We start from the raw sequence: 19,501 nt of genomic DNA, 5'->3' as shown, positions 1-19,501 counted from the left end.
TCAATGTTATGTTTGATATTAATGGTTGTAAAGTCATTGACATTGCATCTAATCAGATTATGCTTGTTGGTCATAGAATAGGAAACATATACATGGTGCATTTAGATTCTATTGATATGACTAATTTGTGCTAGTTGCTAAGGATGAACATGATAGTTGGTTATGGCATAGAAGACTAGGACATGCTAGTATAAGTGTTTTGCAACGGCTAACTCAAGGTGATTTAGTTCGAGGGTTGCCTAAGCTTAAATTTGATAATGATAAAATCTGTGATGCTTGTGCTAAAGGAAAACAAAAGCGAGTTTCTTTTAAATCCATTAATGACGTATCAACTAGTAGAGTATTACAATTGATCCATATAGATATTTTTGGGCCAACTAGGACTACTAGCTTGGGTGGAAAACAATATGCATTTGTCTTGGTAGATGACTATTCTAGATATACTTGGGTTCTATTCTTAAGTACTAAAGATGAAGCATTAGAAAAATTCATCACGTTTTCAAAAGTAATCCAAAACGATAAATGTTACTCTATAACTAGTGTTAGGAGTGATCATGGTACTGAATTTAAAAATCTTGGATTTACTGAGTTTTGTAATTCTAATGGTATTAGCCACAAGTTTTCAGCACCTAGAACCCCTCAACAAAATGGAGTTGTTGAGAGCAAAAATCGAACTTTAGAAGAAATGGCTAGAAACATGCTTTGTGAAAATAATTTGCCAAAATATTTTTGGGCGGAAGCCACAAATACCGCTTGTTATATTGTAAATTGAGTAATGATTAGGCCAATTTTAAAGAAAACTCCATATGAAATTTTCAAAAATAAAAAGCCTAACATTAGCTATTTTCATCCTTTTGGATGTAAATGTTTTGTTTTAAATAACGGTAAAGAAAACCTTGGCAAATTTGATGCTAAAAGTGATGAAGGAATTTTTCTGGGTTATTCCTTAAATTCTAAAGCTTATCGAGTATTTAATAAAAGAACTTTAGTTGTAGAAGAGTCTATATATATTGTTTTTGATGATAATCCCCTTCCGAGGAAGGATTCTTGTGTGAATGATGATGTAGGTATTATAAATACAAATGAAGTTAGACATGACGTTGAAGAACCATCATCAAAGGAAGAAACAAAAGATGAGGTAACTCATGATCCTCTTGAGAATCCAACAATTGAAGAAAGGGAAGTATCTTATCCAAGAGAGTACAACTATGTCAAGGATGTTGAGATTATAGGTGATCCATCCAAAGGGGTAACAACTCGATCTTCTCTTAGAAATATTTGTAATTATGTTGCATTTATTTCATGCATAGAGCCTAAGAATATTAAAGAAGCATTAAAAGATTAACATTAGATTATGGCTATGCAAGAAGAATTAAATCAATTTGAGAGAAGTAAAGTATGGACATTAGTTGAAAGGCCTAGTAATAAATCTACTGTAGGTACTAGATGGGTATTTAGGAATAAGCTTGATGAGAGTGGTAATATAGTGAGAAACAAGGCTAGACTTGTTGCTCAAGGGTATACTCAAGAAGAGGATATAGACTATGATGAAACATACGCTCCCGTAGCTAGGATGGAAGCAATTAGAATGTTATTAGCATTTGCATGTTTTCATGAATTTAAATTATATCAAATGGATGTTAAAAGTGCATTTTTAAATGGTTTTATAAAGGAAGAAGTGTATGTGGAACAACCTCCAGGTTTTGAAGATTCAAAATTTCCGGATCATGTTCTTAAATTGATAAAAGCGCTTTATGGTTTAAAACAAGCTCCTAGAGCTTGGTATGAAAGATTGTCAAATTTTTTAATTAAAAAAGATTTTTCAAAAGGGAAGGTTGACACTACATTGTTTTTAAAGCATAAAAGTAAAGATTTATTAGTAGTTCAAATTTATGTTGATGATATAATATTTGGTTCTACTAATGATGTTCTTTGCCAAGAATTTTCTAAGCTAATGCAAAGTGAGTTTGAGATGAGCATGATGGGGGAGCTCTCATTTTTCTTTGGGACTCCAAATCAAGCAAAGAAAATATGTCATCTTCATCAATCAAGCTAAGTACGTCAAAGATATGCTCAAAAAGTTTGGACTGGAAAATGGCAAACCTCATGACACTCCAATGAGCTCTTCAACAAAGCTTGACTTAGATGAATGAGGTAAATGTGTAGATGTTAAATTATATAGGTCAATGATTGGCTCTTTGCTTTATCTAACTGCAAGTAGACCGGACATTATGTTTAGTGTTTTCTTATGTGCTAGATTTCAATCATGTCCTAATGAATCACATTTACTAGTTGTTAAGAGAATCTTTAGATACCTTAAGGACACTCCTAGTTTAGGACTTTGGTATCCTAGAGACTCTAGCTTTAGCTTGCATGCCTTTTCTGATGCGGATTATGGAGGATGCAAATTAGATAGGAAAAGCACCTCCGGTACTTGCCAATTCTTTGGAAATATGCTGATTTCTTGGTTTTCAAAGAAACAAAATTGTGTTGCATTATCTACCACTGAAGCCTAATACATTTCAGCTGGTAGTTGTTGTGCACAAGTTTTATGGATGAAACAACAACTTTTTGATTATGGAATTGAAGTTGGTACCATTCCTATCAAGTGTGACAATACTAGTGCTATTTGTCTCACTAAAAATCCCATCCAACACTCTAGAACTAAGTACATTGAAATAAGACATCACTTCATTAGAGACCATGTCATTAAGGAATATGTAGTTCTAGAATTTGTTGATATTTTGCACCAATTAGCGGATATCTTTACAAAACCTTTAGAAAAGGAAATATTTTGGACACTTAGGAGAGAATTAGGTTTGACCAATCTATCTTCACTTAGTGTTTTAAAATAATTTTAGCACTTTTAAGACTAAATGAAAAATGCTAATTTTTCATTGGATTCATTGCTATTAGTTAGGGGGAGTTTATGATTCTTGATGAAAAATTAATTTTATGTTCAAATATCGTTTAAAGATTAATTTGATTGTTTGAACATGATTAATTTTCAATATATGAGTTGTCAATACCACTAGAGAAAATTAATTTAACATTTTTTGTGTTTAAAATCAGATTTTAGCATTTTGGTGCAGAGGGAATCGATACCCCCATAAGGGAACCGATTCCCCCTTTGAAGGGGAACCGATTCCCCCACAGGGGAATCGATACCCCCCTGGGGTTCTAGTTTTATCGGGCAGAACCCTTGGTTTTGGCTCAAAACCTCTCTTCTCTTCTCTTCCGTTGTTTCCCCTCTCTACTCTCCCTATCTCCATTCTTGCCTCAAAACAACGTTTTTAATCGGAATTCTCTTCAAATATCATCTTCTAAACTTGCTAGCATCATTAAAATCATGCAAACAACATCAAAATCCACTCAATCTCATCTTTCAAGGTAAATTTTTCTAAACTCTCTATTTCATTGATTTTGAACATATGACTAATTTTAATGAGTTCTAGATAGAAATAGTGATCGGGCATTGATTGTTTAGTGATTAGAAACTAGATATTATAACTAATTTCATCAAAAAGACAAGAATTTTCCAAAAAAATTGAAATTTTCGGAAAAAAAAAGTTTTTCAAATTATTGTGTTTTAATTGAATTATGTTGTTGTTATGAAAACTATACATATATTGTTTTTCAAAATCTTATTTTTCAATAGTTTTCAAAAACTTTGCCCATTAGGATTGATTTAGAGAACCTTGAAATATTGAGGACTCAATTGAGTTTTGGGATTTATTGAATTGCGTACATGTGTTTTCTAAATTGCAGGTTATCCATTCTATTCTGATTTCCTAAACCATGTACAATCCTAAACGTGCTAGGTCATCATCTAGTCGCTCACATCGTCAACCAAATCCACCCTCCAAATCCTCCTCCTATTCCTGAAATTCCAATTCCTAATCCTAATCCAGTTGATCCCAATACAACTATCCAAAATTCATGATTCAATCATCCTGGTCCTAGAAATCATCGTTTTTGGTATTATCAATATTTCGACTCTTACAAAATTAGAGAAAAACGTATCCCTTATCGTCAAGCTATGTTAGATATTAATTTTAAATCTCTTCCTCTTTTACAAGAGTGGAAATTTGATAAACTTTGTGACCTTGAACCTATAGTTTACCATCAACTTGTTCGCATCTTTTATTCTAATGCCGTTTGTATAAAAAATCGGGCTCAAACTGAGACCATAGAAGTTCGTTCCTACTTCCTAGGACAATTCTTACATATTAACTCGGCTTACATAGCCAAGGCATTAGGATTAGATAATGATGGCATTTCAAATGAAAAACAAATTTTAGGTTCTCGTTATAAAAGAAGGGATAGTGCGAGTGTCTTAGACCTTCATGAACGTTTTCTTCATCTAATGATTTCTTGGTGGTTTCGACCATCCGGAGGTCGTTATTCTACTCTTAGAGCCTTGGATCTTTGGTGGTTACATTGTTTCGAAAACAATATTAAAATAAACCTACCTCAGATCATTTTTGCTAAAATTGTTGAAACCGTAAATCTTGTTCCTAACAAGAAACTTTGTTCCTCTCTAGTTTATGGTTGCATTCTAAGTAATCTATTTTCTAAAGTCGGGCTTAGAGTAGGTCTAGATGTCGTCTTTCCTTTAAAGAAACAAATTAATCTTCTTTCCTTAACGAGAACGGGATGGATAAAGGATAAGGAAACCAGTGAATGGGTTCCACCAGAAGCTGACGACGATCCCGAGCTTGAACAATTAATGTGAGACATCGATGAAGCTGAAGATGAGCCTGAGGAGCCCGAGGAGCAAGCACAATAAACGAATCAGATGCCTCCATATTTTCAATCTTTTATGGAGACATTCGATTTCCGATATGCTATCATAGATTCGCGCTTTACTTCTATAGAGTCTCATTTATCCACAAAGGGAGCTCAACAATTGGAAATTCTTCAGGAGATGCGTGCAAACAATGAAGCAACAAACGCTCGTATTAATGAACTCACTCATGAGATGGCCGCTATGCGAGCTCGTTTTCCTCCTCCCGATCCTCCTACGGATGCTTGATTCTGTGTTTTGCTTTAGCAGTTCGAACTTAAAGCTTATTGTTTAAACATTTTGAATGTTTTTGGATTGTTTTCCTTTTGTTGTTAGATATTTGAACTTATTTGATGAATTATGGATGTTTGAACTTATATATTTGGTGTGGTTAAATTTCTTCATTCTTGCATCATTTACATCATGTTAGATATATGACCAATTTTGCCATGTCACATTGTTTATGAATATTGATTATGAAACTAATGGCTAACGTTTCTCTTGATTGTGATCTTAGCAGCTTAAACTATATATAATCAAATTGGCTAAGTGATTTGAAAACCTTGTTTAAATTCTTTTAAAATGTCTTTTTGATTTAACAAAAAGGGGGAGAAGTGTTAAATGTTTTAAATGGGAGAAGTGTTAAAGTAAGGAGGAGTAATTTCAAAACTTGATTTCAAAATCTTAAAATTACTAAAATGTTTTGTTATATCAAAAAGGGTGAGATTGTTGAAAACATTTTGATATTTCGATATAACAAATTAAGTTAAATGAAATTTAAGATTTTCCAAAAAGATTTTCGTATATTCGATATAATATTCGAATATCAAACAACTCTAAATCTTCAAAAGTCATTTTTAATCCTTATCAAAAATTACTCTAATTTTAAAAGTCATTTTTAATCCTTACTCAAGTGTAAAATTAAGTTTTAATCTTAAAACAATTTCAAAATAATTTTACAAAGTATTTCGAACCGTTTCAAAGCAAAAAATTCCAGATTTCTCAGAGGGAACCGATTCCCCCCAAGGGGGTACCGATTCCCCCTGAATGGTTTGGCTCCGAAAATTCCAGTATGCTCGGAGGGAACCGATTCACCCCAGGGGGTACCGATTCTCCCCACTGTTCAACGGTCGAAATATTTGAAATTTACACCTAGGGAACCGATTCCCCCCACTGTTTAACGGTCGAAATATTTGAATTTTACACTTAGGGAACTGATTCCCTATGACGGGTACCGATTCCCCCACGCTCCAAACTATTTTATTAATTAATTTCACACTAAAACGGCTATATTATCTTCATTAATGATCCCCAACGTTCAGAAGTGATTCAAGGTGTATTTAAGCAAGCTTAGAAGCCATTGATCAATAACAAGAAACATCAAGCAACTAGAATTAAGAGAGAATCAAAGAGAAAACATCAAACCTCAAGTTTGAGCATTTCAAGCCTATTTTCATTCAATATTCATTTTGCTTTCAAGAACACTTATTGTGCTCAATTGTATTCATTCTTGAGTATTTTTTTCTTTGTTCTAGAATTGTGCAAACAATCTACCTTGTGATGATTTCCTTGTAAGTTTGCAAATTTGTATTGTTCTCTTTGGGAGAGAGTGTTCTCAAGAATTTGGGGTATAATTCTTGAGGGTTTGTAAGGTTACTCTTTGTCCTCAAAAGAAAGACAAATTAGTAAATATGTGGAAAATCCTTAGTGTGGATAGCTAAGGTAGTGGACGTAGACTTTGGTTGAGAAAGTCGAACCACTCTAAATCATTGTGCAAATTTCTTTCAATTTTCTGCAAAAGCTTCCACCAAAATTTTAATTGCCAATTCACCCCCTCTTGGCCATATTCGTCAATCGATTAACTCAACAGTTGTGATGCAAATGCCTCTTCAGGGAATACCTTACAGTCAATGCAAGCCCATCGATCTCGATTTCGAACCAGGATGTAGTTGATTTGGGTAATGTCCCCCGCTATGGAACGTAATCAAGTTCACATCTCTCTTGTTAAAGAAGGAGTTAGTGACCACCATATCGTGTGCAGTAGCAAAATCAAGCAACGTAAGCCCCTCCTCATTCCTACTACCAAAACCCAAACCCCCATGAACACCGTCATACCCGTCGGTTGCACTACCTATATGACCATTGAAGTCTCCCCCTATGAAAACTCTTTGGTCCTCTGGAATGCTCCCAAGTTCATCATCTAACTGATCCCAGAAGTAATGTTTCCCCCTCCCCTAGGCCAACGTGTGGGGCATACACTGAAAGGACATTTACCACTTCCGCTTCTATAATAACCTTAATCATCATGATCCTATCTCTGTATCTATAAACTTGAACTACATTTTCCTTGAGCTTAGAGGATACCAAGATACCCACCCCATTTCTAGCGTTATCTACGCCTGAATACCACAACTTGTACCCACACTCTATGGTGCCCCTTTCCACCTAGTCTTCTGAATATATGCAAAATCTATTTTCCTATTATTAAGTACGTCGGTCAGCTCCAGCAGCCTAGCATTTAATGTGCCTACATTCAACGAACAAACTCTAAGTCTAGTTTCCTTGACACCACTCTGTCGAGCCCTCCCCCTATACGCCCTATGAGATCTAAAATAAGGACATGACCTCAAGTAATCATCTATAGCCGAAGCTATGAGGAACTATGAAAAAGGAATCCAAAAAAGACAGAAGATGCACCAAATAAAACGCTAGAAATATAAGATACTAGGAGTCTAGGACAATGAAAAAATACAGATCCAGTAAATCCTACTCAAAAGAAAAGTACAAAAATATAGATCCAGTAGATCCTACTCAAAGCAAAACTGCTTTTCAAGTAAATAACAAATTCTATGGAAGTTTAATTTTTTTCAAGGTTCCACTTCCTTACCTCCAAGAAGAGGTGAAATCTTTGAATTTTCAAAAAACGAATCAATGGAGCTCACCTAATTTAATGACTAACGATATAAAAAGATGAGAAAAAGGGGGTGAATCGAATGGAAACGGAAGGCAGAGAGATGTTTCTGGTTTATTAATAAGTTATTTATGATTAGTAATACTAAGGAAAATCAGAGGAAAATTACAGCCTTACAGGGAGATGCAAATCGAGTGTAAATCTGGGGAAAATTTGGCAGATCAGATTTAGATTTAATTTTCAAACAACGCAAGCATAAAATACATCTACAAATTACTATTACAAAATAATAAAACCTAAATAATAAGTAATATGATGTAAAGTAATAAACATAAAAAACAGCAAACTCAATTTTAAAGACTCAACCGTGTGATTCAGAGAATATGAAGTATAATCATACTCGTTCAAAATTCAACACATGAAAAAAAATGAGAGAACTTTCAGATCTACAAGAGAAAATAACAAAAGAAAACAAAACTACCAGTGAAGTACAAAAAATGAAGATTCAAGATCTGCGATCAGATCTGAAACAAGAAAGAATAATAATGAAGAGAGAATTACTTAAAAGCCAGAAACAAATCATATAAAGATCAGAGCATAAAAGTGAAAAAAAGAAATGAAAATTCAACGACTTAACCGTCTAGAAACAGATTTGAAACGAAACCTGCAGTGGTTTCCAGATCTGAAAAAAGAACAGATTAAGCTGATACCCAATCGTATTATTTTCTATTCGGCAGAGATCTCATTTAGGGGGGGAAGGAAGGTCAAAATGGAGAGAAGTAACTGAGAAAGAGTTGATTACACGACTTGAATGAGCAGATTTTAAATACACACTCCTAATGAGAGTAGTTAAAAATTATAATATGCAACCAACCTAACCTAAAAGAGAGAGAAAAACAACCGTATAAATATATATATGTATGCATTTTATAAGCTTTTTGCTTTGTCAAACTTGGAACGGAACCGAAACTTAATCTTAATAGAGTTTGGATCTTTTTAACGACTTTAAATTTTATACATAATTTTATTTTTATTATTTATTCATTTTAAAAAATATAAATGATAACGTCAAATATACATATTAGTTCTATTATTTTATGAAATAACAACTAGAAAATTGGAAATAAAATCAAAATAAATAATTAAAAAATATACAATTTGAAAAGGTGTCAAACATATAAGTATATAACTATCACATAATCATAATAAAACATGTTACTCGTTCAAATTTCGAAATGCATCCATGAGTGATATTGTATTAAATATATTAAAATAAATATAAGATCAAACAACTCCAACTAATAAATATAATATTGTTTGATTGCTTACCTTTAAAAATTTACACTCAATTGAATTTGGATCACTTCATTAAATCTCCTACAATCGTAATAGAAAGGGTTTACTTTTGTTGTGGAGCTGATGTTACAATATTTTATGATGAAAGAACGAAGGCTTTACAACTTATTATATTATGTTTTTAGAAAGACAAAATCTCTACAATTTTTATGGTAAAATACATGTTTAGAACCTAAATTATTACTTTTGTTCGTTTAAGTACCCAAACTTTTTTTTTCAAAATCATATCTAACACTTAGTTTTTTTTTAATATGATATTATGTTATTAAAAACTTAACGGTGATATTGACATTTCACCATAAGATAATGTTATGTCATCATTGAAAAAATAAAAAAATATCATGTCAACAGTTATGTTATTTTTTTAATGACGGACACCAAATTGAAACTTAAACTAAACGTTAGGTTTGAATTTGAAAAAAAATAAAATTTAAGTACCAGAATGGAACCAAAATAATAGTTTAAGTACTAAACTTATAGTTTATTCAATTTTTTTACCGTTCTTATATTAGTATAAAAATTACATTTATAAATTACAACAGTAGATGAATATCCCCAAATATGTAAGGAATGTTACTTAAAACTTCAGCAAAATCAATCTATCACAAAGGGACAATATGAATTATTAGTCATTCATGTGTCCCAAAGATTAGTTTAATAATCGAAGCAGTAGTTACTATTAATTAGCCAACTAATTGTGGGCTCGGAGGCTTTGAAATCATGTAAAAGGAAATCCATAATTCTAATTCATTGATTAAATATAAATAATTTGTCCATTATATCTCGATTTATTACACTATTTTTTTTCATTCCTTTATGAGATTCAGTTGTTTCCATTTATATATACGTTGAAGTTATTAAAGCCATTAAAGAAACGTTGGCAAGCATTGCTGGTTTTTTTGCTTTCCATCTATCGGCTGTTGAGTGATAAGCAATGGGTCGTTAAGCGTTTTAACATGTCCAATTCACTAGGATTGGGGGCTTTTTCCTCCTTTATAAAGGGATTGTGTCTTATTTTGATCTTATATAACCCACGTCAATATCTAACAAGGTTTTCTCTCATGGAGCTGTTCTTTTTGTTGTTGACCATTCCGCTGTATGTTTTCTTCATGTTGTGGAAGTGGGTTAATGGCATGAGAGACCAACAATGTTATATTTTGGATTACCAACGTTACAAGCCGAGTGATGATATGATGGCCGGGGTCGACTTCTATTGGGAGGTGATAAAACGGAACAAGAACCTCGGCCTCAACGAGTCCAAGTTCTTGTTGAAAGCCGGTGTCACTTTGGGCATAGGTGATCAAACATACTCCCCGAAAATTATGTTTTCCGGCAGAGAAGAGTGTCCGAAATTAGAAGATGGACTCTCTGAAATGGACGAGTTTTTTCACGACAGCGTCGCGAAGGTGTTATTGAGGGCATACATTTCCCCCCTGGAAATCGATGTTTTACTTGTCAATGTCTCCACGTTTGCGGCGGTTCCTTCTCCGAGCTCTCGAATCATAAATCACTACAAAATGCGACCAGACATCAAGTCTTTTAACATAACTGGAATGGCATGTAGTGCAAGTTTGATTTCTCTTGAAATTGTTCGCAATGTCTTCAAATTATACAAGAACATGTTCGCTCTGCTAGTAACGACGGATTCGTTGAGTTTGGACTGGTATCCCGGCACCGACAAACCGATGATTCTCTCAAATTGTTTGTTCCCTTCCGGTGGCTGCGCAATCCTTTTGACGAACAACAAGTCCTTAAAATAGATGTCATATAATTGTTGTTACTTGAAAGAAGACGATGAAGGAAGGAGGGGAGTTCGCCTTAGCAAAAGCCTTCCCAAAGCCGCTATTAGTTCTCTCGTCGACAATTTAAGTCATCCCGCAAAGATCCTGCCCGATAGGGAACTGCTTCGGTTCAAGGCAGTTTCACTCATTAAAATATGGAACGAACGTCGTGGTCCCCCCCAATGGACCGATCAAAGAAGGGGTGAACTTCAAGAGTGGAGTGGACCATTTCTACATCCATACGGGAGGGAGAGCAGTGATCGATGGCTATGTTGCACTGATACGGATACGGATACGGGGACGGATATGGGGATGGGGACGGGGAACGTAATTTTTAAAATTACAGGATACGGGGACGGCAAGGGTACGTCATATAAAATAATTTTAAAATTATAAATATATATAAAAAATCATAAATAAAGTCAAATATCATGACTCAAACAACAATATTAAGTTTAGAACAATAAAATCCATAAACAAGCCACAATATTAAAATATCAAATTTCAAGATTCAAACCATAATATTAACTCTAGAATAATAAAATCCATAATAAAATCATAATATTAAAGTGTCAAATCTTAAGACTCAAACCATAATATTAAGTCTAGAAAAATAACCCAAATCAAACATTGTTAACATCTTCCGAGATTAACTGATTCTCTAAATCCGGCTCATCAAGCGAGAGTTCGACAAACTCTAAATATCCAACATCTCCCAATGAATCAAAAGCATCTCCACCAACATCCCACATCTTGATTTTCTCATCCTCATATTGACTAGAACTCCTTGATAAAAGATGAAGATTGTAGTGGATGTAAACTAAATCTTCGACGCGACTCGGATTTAACTTATTCCTCCTAAGTGAGTGGATAAAAGAATAAGTGCTCCAATTTCTTTCACAACAAGAGGATGAAGTAGGTTGTCCAAGCACTTTGAAAGCCAAAGATTAGAGCAATGGAATTTCGGAACCAAAGTTAGCCCACCAACTTTTCGGATTCGAAGAATACCACTTTGTAAGAGACATCAAATCTTCAAAAGGCCCAAGCTTAAGTGAGAAACAAGCAAATTCATCCAATACTTTGTCATAATCATCATCATTTGGAAATAACCTACGAAAACATTTCATTCTCTCTCGAGATATTTCACCATCTCTATGAGGAGCAATTCTACAAGGATCCTCGCTTAGCCAACCATCACTATAAAACCTTCAACATATTAAAAAGAAAATTACATATAGCGTCAAAGAACTAGGAGTTGAAAATATAAAATTCAAAACTAATAAATTTATGTATGTACCTTGGATTTAGTGAATGAGCTAGGCAATGAAGAGTATAACTCTTGGTCCAACGAGCTATAAGAATCCCATAAACAACCTGATAAAAAGGACTAAAGTCTGAAAGAGGACGTTTTTCTTTCTTGTAAATTTCACACTTCACTTTCTCAATCATGGAGTCCCACAACTCATATGCCAAATGAAGACATGGCTTATCAGTTTCACATACTCTAAGCATGTCATAGATGGGCTTTGTAAAATCAATGATGTAAGCTACTTTATCCCACCAATCATCACTCATAAGTTTTTCTTTCACAAAGTTTGCTTTCACCATGTCATCCTCCCTATAAGAATTTCATTCATCACTAATGACCATTGCTTAAGTCCCTGTTTGATGAGCTTAAACTTCTTAAGCATCACAATGATCGAAGCAAAACGAGTATCGGCAACTGAAAGTAACTTAAGATGACTAAATCTTTGAAAGATTACTAATCTCATGTTGTGGTTCACGATGAAATTCTTGATTTGTACGCCATCCCCATGAATATCAGTAATACAATGGCACAAGTCATATGTTTTCTCATTTCGCTCGACATTTTTTGCTGAACAAATGTTCTTCAAGGCAAGATTAAGTGTATGGACAACACACGGTGTTAATAAATATGAGGATGCATGCTCTCAATAATCTCTACTGCCCCTTGCAATTAGTTGCATTGTCAGTAATAATTTGTACCACATTTTGATGACCAACATCATCAATCACTTCTTTCATCAAATTATCAATGAAAAACTTATCTTTGACTTCACCAAAACAATTCACAGCTTTAAGAAACATAGGCCCATTTCCAAAAGTAGCCATGAAATTAATGAGAGGCTTTCTTGTTGGATCACTCAAACCATCACACACAATAGTTAACCCTTTTTCTTGCCATGTTGCTTTAATCAATTGCAAGAGCTTCTCAACATTATTTTTTCTTGTTGGAGCAACGTGGTTTGTAATTTATTATAACCAGGGGGAACATAACCAGGAATATTGTGAGTTGCAGCAAAATTGAAAGCCCTATGATAATGAGGATTTCTAGCAAGATTAAAGGGCAAACCACCGGTGTAGAACATTCTTGCAATTTCTTCATCTAATTGGGCTCTCGTATTCATGTCGAATGCTCTAGCAAGAGGTGACAAGCTAGGTTTTCTCTTCTTAGACGAAGAATCAATCTCAATTTCAGCTGAAGATTGAGAGGGCAAAGAAACTTCTCTAGTTACTTCTTGTTTCTTTCTATTCTTCCACTCTTCTACCAACCTTACCATTTCAAGTTTTTGATTTGTAGTTACCTTTTTGCAAATTACAACTCATGCACCTGAAATTTGAAGCAAATGTGTCTTTATCCTAGTATAGCTTTCATTACGAGTTTCGCCGCAAATGTTGCATTGAAAATTCCAAGTTCCCCCAACAGTCCCTCGCTTTTCTATCTTTGTCACATAATTCCACAATGGAGATAAATTCTCATTTTGGGATGATGAAATTGACCCACTCCCAGCATTACTTCCAGTCCTACTACCACTTTGAGATGTCATATTTATACTAAATTAATCTGTTTACATTAAAAAAATTAAATAAGTTTAAATATCATGCATCAATTGAATGTAATTGAAACAAAGCATGTGAATATAAAAGGTAAAAATAAATGTGAATATAAGTTATATATAGACTACAACAACTCATGTAAAATTTCAGTGAAACTAAATCAATCACTCGCTCCATTCGAGACACGACCCAGTCACAGCATAGGGCGGTTATGTAAAAACATAATGGTTAATCTCAAATGCAGATCCATATGAATTTACACCAAATAGATCTACTGAACCACACTGCAACAAATACAACGAAATGATGTTCAATGCAATGAAGAAACTCACATAAATGTCTTTCAACTTCATGTGCTCAATTTGACCAATGAGATATAAGAAACTTTCTAACAGTAAACATCTTACCTTTAATCGCTTTGCAGCATCCAAAAAGATTACTTACTGAAAAGGATTAAAATACCACCTTTTAGATGAATGCATTATACTAGAACTTGGAAATGACTAGATAGATGTCAATAAGAAAGTCAAACAACCTTCAGAACAGTATCAGCTACTTGTAATAAAAACGAAAATATTATCAATAAACTCCAAAATATTCTAGCTTCCTTCAGTGAATAACCATTGCTGGACCCACTGCAGATGTAAACACAGGCAATAAACAAAATTCTCAAAATCTGGTATGGGAACAACCATTATCAAAAACTGTTACATTACACATTATAAAAAGGTAGCTCCATTTTCTCAAATCACCATGACTGAAACTAATAAAATTATTTATCATTTGAATTAAATCTAAATTATGCTGCGACTGCAATATAGCTTTGCCTTCAAAAGTAGAAGATTTGTATGGAAGATAACAGTAAACTACTATTAAGTAGTTGAGATTCTAGAAGAAAGACTATAGAGAAGTTCATATGGCTTGAACGGAGGAAGCAAGCAATCAACAATTTAAATTGAAAAGGGAAGAGAAAACAAATTGAAAAACGTAGAGAAATTGGAGAACTTACATAGCCAACTGAAACTTTAAAACCTGGAATTCTTCACTTCAGCAGCACAAATTTAGTGTTGAGAGTTAAGAGACGATGAGAGTCGAGAGAATAAATAGAGACGATGAGAGTCGAGAGAATAAATAGGGAATTGAGAACCTGTGAAATTAGGTTATGCGATGGGGATTTTTTTTTTAAAATGTAAAATGACAAAAAGCTTCTGGGGACGCATGTGAAAGTCCCAGTCGCCCTCGAAATGTACCCAGCTCTCGGTGAAACGTATCCGATGACGTTCAGTCATACCCTACCACCGTGGCACGTCCTCGGTACCTACCCCAGCCGTCCCCGTGTCGTCCCCGTGCCGGGGACGTATCAAGTACTTGAAACGGCACACCGATGGCGTCCCTGTGCTTCCTATATCGATGGGGTGGGAGTAAGCCATGATTTTACAGAGTATGATTTGGAACCGGCTAGGATGACGCTGCATCGATATGGTAACACTTCAGCGGAAAGTTTGGTATGTTTTAGCATACATGGAAGCCAAGAAGAGGTTGAAGAAAGGGGATAGGATTCTGATGACAAGCTTCGGTGTTGGGTTAGAGTGCAACAGTTGTTTGTGGGAAGTTGTGAGGGCAGGTGATGGGAATGTGTGGAAAGATGAGATTGACACATCCACGAAAGACATCGCTTAATCCTTATATGGAAAAGTATGGTTGAATTCAACATGAAGTTGCAGCCACCATCAAAGTCCTAGATGATTAAACAGTCTGGCAAGATAACCTAAAAAATATGAAAGATGTTATGAAGTAAAATTAATTAATTAATTAATTAATAAGAAAGAGAAAGAATCTATGTATTTTCTCATTATGAAATCAAGGTAATACTTTTAACCGAATTATATAAATGTTGTGCAAAATTCTAATTCTAATAGATGTCAACATCTTAATATATAAAAATGATATTTAACATATAAAGTTCCAATTGTTATAGGACATCTACAAATAATAATTAGTAATAACAATTTTTTTAGATGCTTATTATAAAATATGTATCTTATTAAAATCTTATTACAAAAGATCTATCGAAAGAAAAATAATACTTCATATCGTAATTTAATACACATAACATGTTTTATTAAAATTCTTACTAAAAAAATCTATAGGACAAAACCTTTAGTTAAGGAAACAATAGTACAACAAGTCTATATTCTCCTTGATGTATGTATCATTTAAGATCTTTGAAACAACACGTTCTAATGTTGAATATCAACTTCTAAAATGTAGCATTAAGAAGTATTTTAGTAAATAGATATGTTAAATTTTCATTCTAACAAATTTGTTGAATATTTATATCCTCATTCTTTCGTGTAATGTTGAAACTTTTTTTAAAACATATACCACAATTTTCTCATATATTCGTATGTGATGAATTACAAATCTTGACCACACATATATGACTAGTCTCGTAGTGTAACACCCCCAACCCGTATCCGAGGTATCATATTGACTTTTCAAACCATTTACTTTTACAAAATACTAAAGATTCTGTGTGACATTTATAATAAAACCAAATAAATTCTATGATATAAAACATATGGTTTTACAAAACTTATCAGAGCGTACACAATACAAATCTTTTATCTTACATGCCAACTATATTTCATATAACAAAATATATATATTTCCAAAACTTTGTTGATCTGATCTTTAGGAAGGAGAAGCTGAACTGACTTGCTAATCTTAGATCTCGTTTCCTCTTCTCCGAACCTACATGTGAAACACTAACACGCTAAGTCATTGACTTAGTGAGACATGTAAAACATATGATTTAACTATACACATATCCATGCATAAACAATTAATACTCTCATCTCATACCAAAGCATATATCCTTTCATATAACCAATACACACATATCCATATATCATTAACATATTTATCAGTACTTATATTATTATCATTCATATTTCTTAGTCACACTCTCTTGTACTTAACAATATGCACATCATACAACAAATATATCACTTTGTAATAAAACATACACATGATTACACCAAGTTTATTCATATTATTCTTTAACTTAGCCCATGTACATATGTGAGAACTGTAGATACTTGAGTCTATTGAGGTTGTGCACTATTCTGTCACCACAACTTGTAAGGGGTCCCACTAGGGGCATATGAATTTGTCCCGAATTACCACTATGAAATGTCCCGAAGGACCACTATGTCCTGAAGGACCGCGTAAAACCCTCTACTCTTGGCATGCCAACTATACCTCTAGCTCTCATGACACATAGCATGAGCATTATCATTATATCATTTCACATATTGACATATACACATAGTTCACTTTCACATATCACGTAGTTTATGTCACATAGATCACTTTTGTATAGCTTGTATCAACTTTTTATGTCATTTCACATTTCATGTCACATTGCTTAGTTTCACATAAACATATATGTCCTATCTTATTCACATAGATTTCCCATATAACTCATATCATATGATTCATATATCACATTCATATTACATGATCCCATTTCATATAACCCTTCTTGTATTCATATAAACTTATATTCACATCTTTTTATCATCATAGAATCATACAACATGCATTCACATGAATCATATATATAAAGATGCATTTACCTTCTAGATATATAGATATATAAGTATATCCATCTACTCATAAACACCTTATCACAACATACATGTATCTTTGTACTCATGTAATCTAATGTCGGAATTAGACTCATCGCAATTATTAATTCCCTAACATAACATATATTTACTATCATGTACTAACCTCAGCCTTGCTTGATTCGAGTCAACACTAACACTTTATCTCTCTCGCTCGACTGTGTCTAATTCTTCAATTGTTCTGGAACGGAGTTACGTTCAATATCTACATAATCATACATTGATACATATTAGTATCCAATTGATATACTCTAATCTATAATTTCTTATACCAAAAGAAATGTATATTATATTTCCCTTGAAGTGCATCGGTACACACTACAGTGTATCGATGCATCCCTTAACATATGCATATATGCACTATCCATGCATCAGTACACAAATTACATTCGATGTTTCCATTTTAAGGGGTGTATCGATGCACGATGCACTCATTGCATTCGATGTTTATTTCGTTGAGAGTGCATCGGTACCCATTGAATGTATACCGATGCACACAACCCAAAAATTACATTTTGAGCACGAAAATGTCTTATTTTTCCCCAAATTCTACTTATTAATCCCTACTTATACCTTAAAACTTATCTATACATATGTAAACCTTCTTATAACACTATAACACTTCATCATCTCTCATAATTCACCATAATTCTTGAATAAAAAAATTTCATCAAATTTTTCATGTGTTCTAAATTCAATTAACTCTTATAACTTCTTCATTATACTTTTGACAAGTCAAATTCATCATTAATACTTCAAAAACCTCTTTAAATCAAAAGTTCATTTCTAAACTCTTAATAGAAATTCCTTTCTAATTCTCTCTTCTTAGTGTTTTAAGCTTATATAAGCTTTCCTTAAGCTTATATAATACTCAAAGAATCAAACCAACTTATAAATCTAAGAATTACATAGCTGAAATAAACTTACCTTTGTAACTAAAGCAACGGGAGGGAAAACGAAGAAGGAAGAAAATGTTCTGGATAATTCTCTTCCCCTTTTCCACGTGCATATCTCTTATAAAAAGAGATAAAAAAAATATCTTTTGATTAAAATTACTATAATGCCCTTCACTCATTCCTTAATTATAATTTAATCCGATACTAATATATTCATATTCAAGTCCTTGAACTTTTAACTTATTTCAAAATTGAGCTCAAAGTTTCCAAAATTTATATTTTAGTCACTAGCTCTGATTTTGGGATGTTAACGTGGATAGTCAAAATCTCAACATGATTAAAAGAAGTGATTGTAATTATTTTGTTTGACTGGTGCCAAAAGATTATAAAACCATCATATATATAAAAACATAACAAATTTGTGACTAGTGTATTTCGATTATATAAGTATCGTGTATCTACAAAATCATTCAAATATGTTTCGAGTAAGAGAAGAATAATTTCATATTTTGAAGATAATAAAATATGACAACTCTATTGCAAGGTCTCTAGGCCTAATCTTATTAATAAATTGACAACCCATGGTAAATAAGTTGAGTTGTTGAGTTGTCTTAGTATATTCCATAATTTTCCTCTTCTGCTTTCCTTTGGTACTCCACAGAATCCCGTATATCGCCATATGATTCCTTCGTGTTCCTCATTAATCAGAACATCTATATGCAATCTTGAAAAAGATCGAAGTATAATGTTGCATGTGTGTTTCCAAGCCAAACACAATCCTTCACTATTACCCAGCGAGTCCACCTCAATTCCATTGATAAATCCAGTTGATTTGCGAATACTATCCATTCTTTGACTGTAATTTTGTTTCAATGTGAAAAATTACAGAGGAGTTAATGTCCCGCAGATGTGCCTGAGACTCTATCCATCTGAGGATTCCCCAAACCTCGGACGCTCCAGCTTAGGATTTTCATTGTGACCAGCCAGCCTGATTCATCAGGCCCGCCGATAACTTTTTTTTTTCCTTGGTCAAATCTTGCTGTTTCAGGTTCGAATTTTTGATTGAGAAATTCATTGCCTCTTAAATACTACCTCTTTGTCCATAGGTCTGTCATCTTCGCTTCCCAACATTACCACATCTTTTGCTTGATTGGATAGAGAATCCATCTCTTCATTGTGAAATACTTGTCTAACCAGGGGGTTACGCAATTAGAATTAGC

General features: G+C 33.5%; 1 pseudogene; it reads left to right on the top strand.

Annotated features, from left to right (window-relative positions):
* Positions 1–10,114: 10,114 nt before the first annotated feature.
* Positions 10,115–15,398, top strand: LOC120180210 (annotated as a pseudogene).
* The last annotated feature ends 4,103 nt before the right edge of the window (positions 15,399–19,501 follow it).

The sequence above is a fragment of the Hibiscus syriacus genome, unplaced genomic scaffold (genome assembly GCF_006381635.1).
Source record: "Hibiscus syriacus cultivar Baekdansim isolate YM2019G1 unplaced genomic scaffold, ASM638163v2 tig00112491_pilon, whole genome shotgun sequence".
Classification (NCBI taxonomy): Eukaryota; Viridiplantae; Streptophyta; class Magnoliopsida; order Malvales; family Malvaceae; genus Hibiscus; species Hibiscus syriacus.
The sequence above is the reverse complement of the archived record's forward strand: the minus strand, read 5'-3'. Positions and strand labels throughout refer to the sequence as shown.